Raw genomic sequence first — 12,811 nt, 5'->3', positions numbered from 1 at the left:
CTGGATCATTGCACTTGCTCCATGGCCAGAGTGCGATGCATTGCACCTTGTACACACGGGAAGTGCGTTGCATTTCAAAAAGCCCTTCTATGGGCTGCGATGGACGAGAAAAGACAAGTGGTGGAGACAGTTTGCGAGGTGGATGATCATAGAATCTTCCAGAAACTTCTCCTGGGACACTTGCCTCTTAGAATCGCCCAAGGATGAGTAAGAGATCAATGAGATATCCAAGTGGCATCAAGAACTATCAGAGAGAAGACACTAATAAAAAACCCTGAGCTGACTCACACCTCTGCAAATATCTATATATAGATCTCTCATCCCAGAGATCCAGAGGTTAGAGGCTGGAATTTTGCATATTGTAAGGAATTGTTGTTGGTTTCAAGAGACAAACATCAGATTGTTGGGTGATTTATGCTTTGTTTGAGGTGAAGAGGGGCTTCTTTGCTGGGAGGTTGATGCTGGGTTGGAACCACTGGTTGTAACTCCTCCTGGATCTTTCCTTGTTTATCAATAAAAACTATTTGAGTTCTCCTCCATGCTTTTGTATCATTGATGCTTGTTACATTTGTATGGTTAACTTAAATCCGATCCTAAGTTGTTTATGAATATAGATCTATGTCTTTGTATAGTGCTCTTCTTTTGTGATCTTACAGGTACTTTGTGAAGCTAGGCATGCAAGGGAGCAGGTAGCTGGAGACTATCAAAGAAGAGAGGGATTGGATCAAAGGATTAACGCAAGACACAGGTTGGTTCTTTCTATTCCTCTCTATCTATAATTCATAAAGGAAATACAAAAGTAGTTTTTCTCTGTTTGTTTCTAAGGAAGTTGTCACACCTTAGTGGGATAGAGCAGTTCTAAATAGACACTTTTCCCTGTAACAAAATGGCGACTCCGCTGGGGAATGTCTAATTAGTTTGTTTGTGTATCATTCTTTGTTGTTTGTTTCTTAAACTTATAAGTAGCTTTCGAACTGCATTTGCCATAACAAATGCAAAGTAGATAATTGCTGCTTCAATCCATTCACTGGATCTGTTTATGATTTAAACAACTGATTCGCAAACTATCTGATTGCCCTTGTGATAGCTCTTAGATCGTCCTTAGATCTACCCCTAATTGTTGCATTACTGATTGCTTTTTACTCGGCCAAAAACCAAGGACTGAACTGCAAACTATGACCCGGAACCCGGACAGAGTCTCGTTTCTGGCCCAGCGCAGGTACTGTTCAGAGATCATGAATTTCAGCGCACTTCCCGAAGGGGCAACCTGTGCTGCATTTCAGATTCTCTGTGTTACAGGTGCGGTGATCAGATTAGCTCTGTGCAGCTGTGGTTCCTGTGCTTCATTCTTTCCAGTTCTATCCCTGAATTTTGCTGCCTGTGATCAGTATATGTCTGTTTGAAACCTCTTTTCCTTGCTGTTATTCTGCCTCCTTTGTACAAAAGAACTGTAGATGTTTTTGTGTGTTTGTTGAGTCATTTACAGTTTTCCTTTGCAAAAGTAGCATAGTCGTACTATCGTCCTTTGATTTGAATCTGTCGCAAGTTTCGATTTCGATCATAGGAGAAAGTTTGATTGTTGTTGATGGTCGATTATCCTGTTACTATTGCCTTTGGTCTGAATTTGTAATTTTCTAGTGTCAAGAACGAGTGTTCATTTCAAAATCGTAAGGTGTCGCAATCATCTCTGTTTTTGATTTCGAAGAAGAGCTTGTTTATATTTGTCGCTTGAAAAGAAATTCAGATTTGTACATCAACTTTCTTTTTAGCATCAATACTAAGAAAGTCGAAAACAAATACATGCATGTGCATTTGCATATAGACAGTCTGTTTGGCTTGATTTAGGAAAGTGAATTTACAGTGTGCTCTTTTCTCTTTGTGAAAAGATTCTGTCTTTCTTTTCCCCTAGTAGCTAGGATTTTCATTGCACAAAAGAGATAAAAGTTTGCTTATCACCTTTAGATTGCATTTTAGGAATTACATCTACATCTCGTGGTGAACCCGAAAGGAAAACTTCATAAACAAGATCAACTTAAAATAAATTCAATGAATCTAACAACGCTTTGGAACTTAACACACAACATTTAGAGGTCTAGGCTAGAGACGTATTCCGGCGTCGTAAAGCCTGGTAACTATTGTCCTCACTGATGGTTGGGTGATTCCTCCACTTTGAGACGATAAGTGCCAGTACGGACTTGTGCTCCCACGTACCGTCGAGTATATTTTGGGAGACCCATATAGGCTTAAATCCTTTATCCATAAGAAGCAGTGTCTGCCGCCCTATCGATCGCAATGCACTGAACACAGCATTCGAGAAGATTGACTTCCGTACCGTAAAAAGTATTCTGCAGTTTTGCAATTGGTTTGGTACTCCCTCTACCTAGATCTCCAGAGTAGTCCCTTTTGTTCCTTTTCAGACTCCTTAACGGAAAAGGTCCATCTGAGCACTTGTCACTTCAGGCTTATTAAAAATCGAAGGAGACTAGAGTCATCTTTTGTTTTTTCTCGACTCTTAAAAATTGAAAAAACAAGTTGTTTCAAAGCGTTTAAAATTCATTTAATTTGGAAACATACTTCCCCTTTATTTTAGTTGATCGAGTAATCCACAATCATGGAAGAAAGACAATTGAAACCTCGTCGTTCGCAGAGGCTTACGAGTCAACCGTATTTGTCTCCAGAATCGAAACCAGTACGGACAAAGCGAACTCGTTTAACTGGTTCCAAATCTCCTATTAAAGTTAGAACAAGTTTTCCAACGACATCAGAGACTCCGGTTACTCCAAACATTTCTGGAATCCGTGCCTCTACAGAAGAATTTTAGCAGCCACAGAAGGACAGTGATATTGATCCTAGTCTGAGAGTAAACACTTGTGTTACCAAACCAGTTCCATCTACAACCAGTTCGGAGTGTCTTACTCTTCAAACATCTGTCGTTGCCGATTTCACACCTTCTTCGGCACCAGAAATATTTTACAGACCTGACGGTCTTCCCCTTCGACTTGGTCTGATTGCCATAGAAGAAATTGTAGAAGATCCTCAAACAAGTACTCCAACGCAATTTGGAGTCGGGATCACTCTATATCCTTCTTCATTGGAAGTTAGTCTACCACCAGTGGAAGCTCTTGTAGAATCGCTAGGTAATCTTTTGGATAGACTACAAATGTCTGAACAACCGTCAACATCTAGGACTGTGTCGTCTGACACAGTGACGACAGAACTCCCTGCTATCACTTCGACAATGTTCGTCGGTATACCATCTGTCCCGACTAGCTCTCAGCCGCTAGAAGGAGACCACTCAGGGGCCATTTCAACAGTATGGTCTGTTCCTGTTTGTTCATCCGGAATAATATCCGAAATCTCTTATGTTGAGTCTCAACAAATTTATCCATTTGGAAGTCAATTTGGGCAGTTCGGCCCCAAAGGGCAAAACATTCCATTGAGTTCTGGATTACCACCGTATGGGGGGCAGTATGCCCTTTCATTATCCCCTCCGGGAGGATATCCGTACGTGAGTTCACAACAACATTCAGGTTATACTGGAATTACCTCAAGCGGTTGGGTACCTATACTACCTCAACAACCAAGAGTTGTATATTCGATGCAACAATGCTTACCTATGTCAAACATACCGACTACGCCAGCTATTGTGACAGTGTCGCAAGTTCAAATGCTGCCTGTCGTATGCCAACCTCAGGTTTCTCAGGTTGTAATGCAACAGCCCCTTGACCCTGCAACTCAACCACAATCGCCGACTGGTGGAATGACACAGGTTCAGACAGGTACAATTACCCCTCATCTTGGTCAAACTGTTAGTATCGGTCAACAGCACATGGCTTCACAACCATGGCTAGTACAATACCAACAACCGCAATTCCAACAAGTATACCAAGGTTCTGAGCAACAAATATTTGCTAATAGTGGGCAGCCGTACATTCAAAACGGTCAAAATCAACCATTTTACAATGGTCATGCCCACCAACCTTACCAAAGTTACCAGCATCAAATGCATTATGCTGGTATGCAAAGACCAACTGCTCAGGCAATCCCATCTTATCCTGGGTATGCTTCACCTAACCTGAACCAACAGTTACCCTTTGTGGCAACTTTGGAGTTACCTGATTTAAACCGCTTAACCAATGATTCAATTGCTTACACCCCTTGGTGGCCAGCGATTCTGCATAAACTTCCATCGGATATTCCTAAATTTAATGGAAATTCGGGTGAAGATCCATCGAATCATGTGATGACCTTTCATCTATGGTGTTCATCAAACACCCTAAAAGATGATTCGATAAGACTTCGCCTCTTTCAGAGGACATTGACGGGTCCGGTGGTAAAATGGTACATCGAATTGCCTAGAGCTTCGTTGGACAATTTCAGCACCTTAGCCACAACCTTTTTAACCCATTTTCAGTTACCAATAAGGTACGAAACGGGAACAGAACTTCTTACCAATTTCAAACAGACGAAGGCCACTCACATATCTGATCATATACATGAATGGCGACGTCGTCATAGAATGGTAAAAGCATATGTCCTCGATCAGCTCTTAGCTGAATGGTTTATCAAGTCATTACTACCTTCCATCACGGAAGACGTGGCAAAGGGGGGAGTCGTAACAGAAGAGCAAGTTATCGCTCGTGCGCAATATCTGGACTTGATTTACACTCAGTATGGCACGCTCTATGATAAAATACCTGACGCCCCTAGACTGGAATTCTCAATTCCTCCTCCTCCTAAATCAAACAATGACTCTCATGCCGGCAATGGCATGATTGGCACAATAGACACGAAATTGACAAAGGCTACATCCAAAAAGGCCCATAATATTTCAAGTCAAAATGCGAAAGATGAACTTCTTGCTTCGGAAGTAAATGTCGTATCGACAGATAAACGCAAAGAAACCAAACAACCAGGAAGCAAGAAGAAAGGCAAAGGGAAGAAGAAGAAACAGGAGGAAACGTCACCTGAAAAATCTTCTTCAAACCCTCCTGGAGATAGGAAACCAAAAAATCCATGCTTGATATGCGATGAGGATCATTGGACCGCAAGTTGTCCACACAGAGCTGAGGTTAAAAAATTCTTTAAGAATTCGAAAACCTCCGTAGTGTTAACTGATCCATTTCCAAATCCAGGAACAAATCTGGTTGAAAGGGAAAATGCTTCCCTGTCTCAAGTGCTAATGTTGTCGGTTTCAAAATAGCAAAATGATGCTTTGATATCGACAAGGAACAAGGATTATGGGAATCCACAGCTGTCGAACAACAAGGATAAAGATCAACCAAGTAGTTCGACAACAACTTCGACAGAAGTTGTGCCACCCACCATTCCTGAATTGACGATAAAACCACCAAAGGGAGTAGTACACAAATCGACATTTAATCCCCGCGCTAGAGCGGCACAACATTATAATATAGTGGAAGATTTGGCCCAATCGCCATCCGCTATGTCGACTCTTGAAGTACTACAGAATTTCCCATCCCAAAGGCAGGCTTTATTATCGGCCATTGGTGGGATTGACCCAAAGGATTCCAATCTTGTATCCTTTGATCATAAAGGATACGATCCTCAATTACCAGCTCAACTAGCTTTCCTTGTTCAAGTGAAAGCCCTCAACAAAACTGTTCATCGAACGATTATTGATGAGGGGGCATCTACATGCATTATGTCGATGAGTTGTTGGAAAACTTTAGGATCTCCAACCTTGTCGTGATCTTTGACGACATTAAAAGCATTCGACGGAAGGACATATACCCCATATGGTATCCTAAGTAACTTGAAAGTCGAACTAGGAGGGAAAACGGTAGAAATAGATGTTGAAGTCATCGATGGGAATCTTGATTACAACATCCTACTAGGAAGACCATGGATATATGCCATGGTAGCTGTTGTGTCGACCTATTTTAGAAAGATTGCAATCAAGGAGGGATTACAATCGTCGATCAACAAAACTTCCTCCCCAATGGTTCTCAAGTTACTGGAAGCATTCCCATGATCCATGGAAGCCCCCATTCACTTCAGAATATCGGAGTAGGCCTACTAAAAGATCCTATACTAATGGGAACTTTCGCTCTTCCACCTCCAATCAATTTGGCGGAAGTAGCGTCGATAGGAACCTGCAACATGATATCTTCTAAAAAGATCTCAGAAAATGATATCGACATGGATCATGCAGTGGTTTTGCCCCCAAGCCCAACGGAAATATTGTAGCAATCGATGTTCATAGCATGGGAGGCAAACCCAAATCAACGCTCATCAAGCGTCTGGATAGATAAGTCCAGAGAATATGGTACCCCTTCAGATCCTTGGTCGCAAGTGCATGTCACCGACGAAGGAATTGTCCAATCTATGGTAATTGAAGGGACACCATGGAATGATTCCCACCATCGTTCCCTTCTTCCTGATTGTGGAGAAGATAATCAAGATGACCTATATCATCCTTCAGTTTTTGAATTCCTATCAAATACTGTAAACACGGTGGATTCCGAGCGAAACTTTTCCAATATTGAAGAGACTATCGCCATAAATATCTCGACCAAAACAGATGTTGTAGAGAATATTTATGTCGGCAAATGTTGTTCTCCTTCAGAACTAGAGATATATAACGCTCTTTTTCGCGAATTCAGAGATGTCTTTTCTTGGTCATATGATGAAATGCCGGGCATTGACTCGAGTATTGTTGAACACGGAATTAAGATGTATCCAGATGTCAAACCAGTACGACAACGGCTACGGCAGGTGCACCCCAAGAAAGCCGCTTCCATTAAGGAAGAAGTTGAAAAACTTCTCCATGCTGGTTTCATCTACCCGGTTCCTCTAACCGATTGGGTATCGAATATTGTCCCCGTTATGAAAAAGCAAGGAACAATTAGAGTGTGCGTCGATTATAGGGATGTAAATCAAGCTTGTCCAAAGGACAACTACCTTACACCCTTCATTGACCAGATAATTGATGAATGCACCAGATGCGAAATCTTTTCATTCATGGATGGATTCTCTGGGTATAATCAAATAAATATCCGCCCACAGGACCAGTCAAAGACTGCATTTATTTGTCCGTGGGGCACATTTGCATATCGAAAATTACCCTTTGGTTTAAAGAACCCAGGGGCGACGTTTCAGAGGGAAATGAATTATGCCTTCCATGACATCAAAAACATCGTTCAACCATACCTCGACGACCTTCCGGCTCATTCACGAAAGCGGACTAATCACCCGCAGCATTTAAGAGCAATATTTCTACGTTGCCGACACTACAAGATACGACTCAATCCACACAAATGTGTATTTTGCGTCAGTTCTGGTCGTTTACTTGTCTTTGTAGTCTCGAAGGATGGGATTCGTCTTGACCCATGTAAGGTCCAGGCAATCATAAATTTGCCCCCACCTTCAAATTTGCTTCATATTCAGAAACTCCAAGGGAAAGCGAACCTTCTGAGGAGGTTCATTCCAAATTACGCTAAACTTACTAAAGGTTATACACGTCTTTTGAAAAAGGAAGTACCCTTTGTTTGGGATCAGGTTGCGTAAGCTTCCTTTGATGCTTTAAAATATTCCCTAACGAAAGCATCATTAATGTACACCCCTGATTATCAAAAAGATTTTAACCTGTATCTGGCTGCAGCAGATACGACCATCGCAATGGTTTTAGTTCAAGAAGTCGATGGAATTGAACATCCTATATATTATTTAAGTAAAAACTTAAATGATACAGAAAGCAAATATTCTTACGTTGAAAAGCTAGCACTCGCAGCTATTCAAGCGATACAGAGATTTTGACACTATGTCCTCTTTCGGAAAACTACCATTCTGTCAGATTGCAACCCCATGACTTATATATTGTCGCGATAGTTGCTGGGGGGTAAATATTCAAAATGGATAGCAATCCTACAAGAGTTTGATCTGGAATTTGTAAAATCCAAGTCAAAGAAAGCTCTAGTTTTCGCAGAATTATTGTGCGATCTCCCATCGTCGTCCAACGATGACACATCCGAAGAAACAATCGTGGATGAAAGTTTGTTTCTGATAGCTGCAATCAATGAGTGGTATGGAGATATAATCATTTATCTCCAAACTCAAAAATACAGGCCAAACACCTCCCACTCCGAACAAAAATGTATTCGATACCAAGCAAAAGACTACATGATCGTTGGTGATACACTCTACCGTCGTGGTATCGATACAGTTCTGAGAAGGTGCCTCACCCATGAGGAGGCCAAAAAAGTCTTGAATGATTGTCATTCAGGTGCGTGTGGGGGGCATCAATGTGGATATGCTACGACATAAAAAATCTTACGAGCAGGATACTTCTGGCAAACAATGTTCAAAGATTGCATAACCGCAGTCAAGAGTTGCCATGCTTGTCAAATTTTCGATAGCAAAACCAGAAGACCACCCACACCTCTGCAACCAATAGCTGATGTTGGGCCATTCGCCAAATGGGGCATCGATTTCATGACATGCAACCCACCTCGACCGAGGGGCATGGGTATATCATAGTCGCAGTCGACTATTTTACCAAATGGGCCGAGGCGATGCCTACATTAGATAATACTGGTGAAACAACTGCCCTCTTCTTTTTCAATCATGTAGTCGCCAGATTCGGCGTACCACAGGCTATAGTCACAGATCATGGATCGCATTTTCGCAATCCTATGATGGTCGAATTAGCTACCAAACTAGGGTTGTCTCACAACAGCTCTACTCCATATTATCCGCAAGCCAACAGACAAGTTGAAGTAATCAACAAGGTCCTCAAACGCATGCTGCAAAGGATGATTGGAGTTCACAAAAGAAGATGGCACGTAATCCTGTACTCAGCTTTGTGGGCTTACCAAACATCGGTAAGGAATGCAACCGGGTTCACACCTTTCCAACTGGTATATGGCCTGGAAGCAGTCTTACCAATCCAGTGTGAAATCTCGTCTCTCAAACTCGCAATTGATCTCCTCCCCGGAACTTTAGAAGAAGAAGCTCGTTTCTTGGAATTAATCCAATTGGATGAAACCCATCGTGATGCCGCTTTGGCTAACGAAGCCCATAAGAAACGAGTCAAGGCGCAGTTCGAAAAAAATGTCAAACCCCGTGTCTTCTCAGAAGGTGACTTAGTCTTGCTTTACGACCAAGAATCCGATAAATTGGGAGCAGGTAAATTTAAGTCTCTATGGATGGGCCCCTATATTGTTAAATGAGTGTTAGCAAAAGGAGACTACGAGTTAATGGATTATGATGGAATTCCGCTTGCGCAACCTCGTAATGGGTTGTACCTCAAGCATTACTATGCGTAATGGTAACCTGTGTGCTTTTGTTATATTTTTGTTTTCGCTAAAGTGTTTATTTTGGTCAAGTAATCCACTTTTTACATTTGTTGTAGATGTCAAACCTATTGGAGTCATGTGTTGGATATGCCGACAGAGCGAGTCGTAGTTCGCGGAACCTATCCTCCGCAGCTTGGGCCATTTTTGATCCAAGCGGTGAGTTAGTAAGTTTCAGAGGTGTATGCATTGATTGATCAACGAATAACATCGCTGAATATAGCGCGTTGATAGAACTTCTCTCTGATGCCATCACACATGGTATACGCCGACTAATTGTCAGGCTAGACTCACAACTCGTAATACTACAACTCAATGGTATATATTCCGTCTGAAACCCAGCTATTTATCGCATGTTCCTAAGGGTTAAGATTTTGGAAAGACAATTTGATCTTATTCAATATCAACATATTTCTAGAAACTTAAACACATTAACTGACTCATTCGCAAACTATGTGTTAGATAGACATTTGCAACATTTATAAAAATAAACACACCATCAATGTTTTGCATGTGGATCATGTAGCTCAACCAAAATAAAACTCTGTAACCAAGACAAAATCGGTCAAATGACCCAAAAACTCAAAATGCTAGGGGGAACCCTAGTCTAATGATGCTCGTCATAGCAAGTCACAGCTTGTGCAATCATGCGTAAGAGACGAGTCCATCGTCTGGGCACACCAGTAGTATGCCGCTGTAACTGCAAAGGTAGCTCGTTGGTCCTCACATCTGGAATACCAAGAGTGAGGCCCTCAACCTGCTCCTGTAATGCTGTGAGAGTCTCAGCCACATCGAGGTCACGAAGAATAGCCCTTCTGACAGCCTCTCCTACTGGGGCAGCAGCTGGTACTCTCAGGTGAACTACTGGACGAACGGGACCAACATCTGCATGTGCACATGAGTTTGATTAAAGTCTTGATAGAATAAAGCACAAGGACATTATAAACAAAAAATGATAAACAAGAATATGGTCAAAGATTTTACCAATGGCGCCCCACTGCTCGCCATCCGGCAGTACTAAATCTGGATCACCCCGGAAGCCCATGCCAGCGTATGGATACTCAGAATAAACCATCTCCTAACGATCAAACCACCTAAAGAAGGTATCAGAAAATGAAATCTGAGACTGGCCAGCATGCTTAGACATATGGTCAACCCATCTCTGCATACGTGGTTCAGTAGGAGAAGGTAAATCGAGTGCGATGTACTGCGGCTGCATCAGTGGTATCTTCTCCAAGGCAAAGACGGTCAAAATAGAACCATATCCAAAGTTCTTCAACCTCCGCTCTTTATCTTGGTCAACTGTTCTTTCATCACAAGAAGTACTGCGTCGCACCAGTTGAACACCTTCGGTTGGAGGCATTCCAAGGCATGCTGCATGTAAGATCGGTTGGCTACATGAAGAGCCGCACCACCGACCATCCTACCAAAAGTAAACAGAATGGTCCTGAGGGACCTGTCAGTGACATCACGGATGATGATCTTGCCATCTTTACTCGGCTGAGATCCTTCTCTGCAGTACTGGCAGACATAATCTCTTACAGAATCGCCTCCTCGGGCCGAACCTAACAAAGAGATGGGGGCACCCCGCCTCGACAAGCCAGTCAAGAAATAGATGTCTACTACAGTCAAGGGGATAGATTTGCCCCTGATCTAGAAAACCTAATTGGTAGGATCCCAAGAATCGAGCAAATACTGCAGTAAGTTGATCTGTTGTCTCATGCTAGAAATGCGGAAGAACTTCAACAAGCCACAGTTGCGCAGCGCGTTCACTGTAACTGGATCATGTAGGGCAAGCATGTCCTCTTCTTCATGCTCACGTTCTCGCCATGTAATGGTCATCTTACTCCAAAGATCTCTGAAAAACAAACAAGAGAGGAGTTAGATCCTGATTTTGGTGAGAAACAGGAAAAATTTCCATAAAAAATTGTGCATCAAATTCCCTTTTTGCGCCCAACGCACCTGCAGCAGTGTTCTAGGTGCGTTGAATGTCAGATAGCCTTTAGACAGGCCAACATTCAATGCAGTTTTCGATACACTGAGGGTGCGCTGATGGCAGAACGAGTTCTTTAAACCCCAGGGACTCAGAAAAGATAGGAATAAAGCTCAAAATGCAAAATGGAAACCATGAAATGAAAGAGCTCAGGTTTAGCTCCTACTTGGTCCAGACGGTGCCGAGAATCGTCCACAGAATCTCCCAAAATCAGCTGATGAAAATCGAGGGGGAAAAACACCTCCAAAGCTCCAACAAACCAAGTTCAAATGAAATAGTAAAATGAGAGGTAAAAACACTTTTTCATTACTTTTACGTAGTTCAAAGTAAAATATTAGTGTTCTGACTCGTTTCCAAGCATATATTGTTCATTTCTGACTAGTTTGATGAAGCAGTTGAAAATACAGTACGATCTTTGAAAGGACAAAACTATTTATGGTAAAATCAAAACAAGACTGGATTAATCGAGCAGTTTTAGCACATAGTTCAAGCTCGTTAAAAAATAAACATAAGACATGAGCAAATGTTTCCACCCGCATTTAAGCTCATTAAAAAATGAACTATTCCCCGGTAAATAACCAGCGTGAATGTAGTATTTCAGCCGTTAAAGCCTTGGTCGTGTTTGCACCGTCACCTCCACTTTTCATTGGCCAATCATTCACCTCCATTTGATTGTTTACCCATTTTGAGGAACAGCTGCGAAGAGTGATTTCACTAGCCATCCTTGTGACACTGCCGTGATTGGAAAATTCCAAACCTTACCTGGAATCAGCTGCTACCCGTTTTATCACTCGTTCCTCAAAAGACGAGTCTCCTTTAAGCTCTTTTCAACTGACTCATAAAATATGAAAAGATTGCCAAGCCATTGGCCTCTCCAGCTCGTTAAAGGGACAGGAAGTGCTATCCCTCCTCTAGATTTTAATCTTTTTGGACCTGAGGGATTATTACACAAAAAGATCGAGTGCTTGTTTTGTTTAGCTCGTTAAAAGTATCGAAAATTCATCCCTTCTGTATTGTTTTATACTTTTTCGGACTTAAGGGATTAGATGATGAAAAATGAATTTTGGAGTTACCTTTACGTTCCTTTTCAGACTCTCTAAAATTGAAAAGGACCGAGTTATCTTTGTCGTTAAACTCGTTAAAAAGATTAATAGCGACAAACTTGTCTATAGACGAGAACGAGTTTCACTATCGCTAAGCTCATTAAAACATAGCGATGGGTTTGCCCGAAGGGAAAATTATAGAACAAGCATATGTTATCCTCCTCAAGATTGACAAAAATAAAGAGGTACTGGTCAGCAATGACTAGGGAAAAATTGGGAAGAAAACTCAAAGAAACTTTGTTGGTAGCAAGTCACTCTTGAACATGACACTTCCACTCCGTGTCCGAGTCGGGTTGGGTTGTTTCATTCACCGGTCACATCACCATGGTCACGCCATACCATCCACATTTGGGGTTAATGCTACCAATCCATCACATCAGTGTCACTGATATGTTCAAGAG

Source organism: Pinus tabuliformis, chromosome 8, assembly GCF_031772625.1.
Source record: "Pinus tabuliformis cultivar Carrire ecotype Pingquan chromosome 8, CPIR1, whole genome shotgun sequence".
Classification (NCBI taxonomy): Eukaryota; Viridiplantae; Streptophyta; class Pinopsida; order Pinales; family Pinaceae; genus Pinus; species Pinus tabuliformis.
The sequence above is the reverse complement of the archived record's forward strand: the minus strand, read 5'-3'. Positions refer to the sequence as shown.